This window comes from Neovison vison, chromosome 1, assembly GCF_020171115.1.
Source record: "Neovison vison isolate M4711 chromosome 1, ASM_NN_V1, whole genome shotgun sequence".
Lineage (NCBI taxonomy): Eukaryota > Metazoa > Chordata > Mammalia > Carnivora > Mustelidae > Neogale > Neogale vison.
In genome coordinates this window covers 99454081-99456959 of record NC_058091.1, presented here as the reverse complement: position 1 = coordinate 99456959, position 2879 = coordinate 99454081, and the positions used below count along the sequence as shown (strand labels likewise).

Genomic DNA, 2879 nt, shown 5'->3' with positions numbered 1-2879 from the left:
AATTACGAGAATACCTGACTCTACCGGTTAAGAAGGCTGTCATTGCTCTTGGCCCCACAGGAAATCTTCGTGAGACCATTCTTTTAAGGCCAGGAGACATAATTAAATTACCTAATACACAGAAACCAACAGACAGTCAGGCAAAATGAAAAAACAGAAGAATATTTGTTCATGCTAAATCTGTCAACAAAGTGGTTTAGAGGGAGCATACCTCAACATAATAAAGGCCATATATGAAAAATATGAAAAACCTATAACTTGGGCACCATTGGGCTTGCTGCTCAGCAGGGAGCCTGCTTCCCTTCCTCTCTCTCTGCCTGCCTCTCTGCCTACCTGTGATCTCTGTCTGTCAAATAAATAAATAAAATCTTAAAAAAAAAAAAAGAAAAACCTATAGCCAATCTCATATCCAATGGTGAAAAACTGAAAGCTTTTTCTCTAAGATCAAACCAAAGAATAAGAGAAAGCTTCTAAAAAATAACTATATGAAACAAAGATAAACAATTTACCTGATAGAGAGCCGAGACGCATCCCCCTCTGGAAGCAGCCATGGGCTCCCAGCCATGCCTCAGGAGCTACACTGCCCCCAGCTCGAAGGCTCAGCCTGCATTCAGAGAACAAAGGAGACAAAAACTCAGGGAACATATATTAAAAAGAAAAGCTTTCTTTGCATACAGACAGGAAGATTACATACCCAGTAGTAGAGACCATAAAGTGATGAACTCTGAGGGCCAGGTCCGCAAAGAGACAAAAGTTCTGAAATTTAAAACAAAAATGGCTGGTAAAGAAAATGTCAGTAGAACAAAAATCATGTAACAATGAGAAAAAATTGTATTCTGTTAAGACGTTCTAATGAATCAACCAATTCAACCATAGTGATTGACACTACATAATTTTGAGGATAATAATCAAATGGGACAATCCATACCAATTAAAGATGACCCTCAACATCAATATATGAATTAAGCCAAGTGTTTCATTTTAAAAGCAACAGTAAAAAGGAACAAATACCCATAGAAAAACCAAAGCAAGATGCTAACATGCCCAAGGAGTTTGTGCTTGGGTCTTACCCTGGCCAAATTGTTCAGTCTAAGATTAATTCATTTAGAAAGCCCCTGCTCGTAAGAGATGAGAGTTCGGCAACAACGAAGAAAATTTCAGCTGCTATCCCTAAAGCCCCAGAGCCTCCACCCACAGACACTCGCAGTGTGACCATGAAAAGTGGTAGAGCCACAAACGCGGGGACCACCACTAAACTTGGGAGCACGGCATCTCAGGATAGACAGCTGGTGTGGCCTCCTATCAGAAGTCACAGAGACAGTGCTCAGGGTGCTATGAAACTGGGCCTTGGGAGAACCACCGCCAACATTATGATCTGGGAAGGGCTCAGGAGGATGAATTACTGCAATCAAACACGGTTTCATCTAGTGCCAAAACCGGTTCTCAGGATGTAGAGAGAAGGAAGACACTGTCAATAAGCCTGACCTCGGAAACTCTAGCCAAGCCTGCTGCATCTTCTAAGACCAAACTGATATTGAAATCAAAAAGCACTGACCCTTGTAGACACATTATAGCAAAAGCAACTCTTTTTTTTTTTTTTAAAGATTTTATTTATTTATTTGACAGAGAGAGATCACAAGTAGGCAGAGAAGTAGGCAGAGAGAGAGAGAGAGAGAGGAAAGCAGGCTCTCCGCCTAGCGGAGAGCCCAACGTGGGACTCGATCCCAGGACCCTGGGATCATGACCTGAGCCGAAGGCAGTGGCTTAACCCACTGAGCCACCCAGGCGCCCCGCAAAAGCAACTCTTGATAGATAGGCTCAGCCCAGAGAAACAGCAGAAGAGAGAAAAGCTCGTCTGAGGTGGAAAGCTGGCAAAAGAAAAGTGCTGAAAATGCCTCCTAGCACAGTGATTACCCGGCCTGAGCCTGAAGGGCAGAATGAAAACTCAGCTGGGTCCTTTTGGACAATCATGGCAGAAGATGAGCAAAGATTATTTACTGAAAAAGTAAACAAGACATTTTTGGAATGCCTAAACCTGATAAATGAGAGATGCCAAAAGAAGAAATGTTGGCCATACTGAATGACCTGATTAAAAATATTCCAGATGCCAAAAAACTTGTTAAATATTGGCTATGCTTTGCACATATTGAAGCACTCACAAGTCCTATCTAAAATATTATCACAATGTCTGAAAAAGCTGTTCTGGCAGGGGCTCAGACTATTGAAGAAATGCAATTGCAGATATTCTAACAATGAAGAATCAAGATAAAGTGAAATATGGAGAAAAGGTTGAGGCTTGTGCAACTAAGGGATACATTCAGGAAGTCAACAGTGAAGATATGAGTGTTAATTTAGAGTCAGGAAGACCAGAAATGTGGTATTTCAAGATGGTGAAAAAGAAAAAGATGACAAAACAAAAGATCCAGGCAATGATGCTAAAACCCCCAGTTCAGAAACCAGGGGGAGCTGCCTAATTAAATATAATGTGTCTACTACACCATACCTACAAAATGTAAAAAAAGAAGATACAGTTTGATAACACAGATAATGCATTTAAAGAACTAAAGTTTCTAACACCAGTTAGATGTTCTTGGCGTATTCACGAGAAGACTTCTAAATTTCCAGATACATTAAAAGAACATTATCCATGTGTGTCTTCATTGGAGCAGTTAACAGAGTTGGGAGGTGAAACTGATGCTTTTGTATGCCGTCATAATGCTGCACTATGCCTGATGTACGCAGAGACTGGAACAGCACGAGAGAAATAAAGTGATGATAAGGAATGGGGGGAAAAACAATTTACTTGATTAAAGAGTTCAAAGTAATGGTCATAAAATGCTTACTGAACTTGCGAAAAGAATGGATAAACACAGTAAGAA

At 40.6% G+C, this 2879-nt stretch overlaps 1 pseudogene; it reads left to right on the top strand.

The window, feature by feature from the left end:
* The first annotated feature begins 540 nt into the window (after positions 1–540).
* LOC122899725 lies at positions 541–2627 on the top strand (annotated as a pseudogene).
* The last annotated feature ends 252 nt before the right edge of the window (positions 2628–2879 follow it).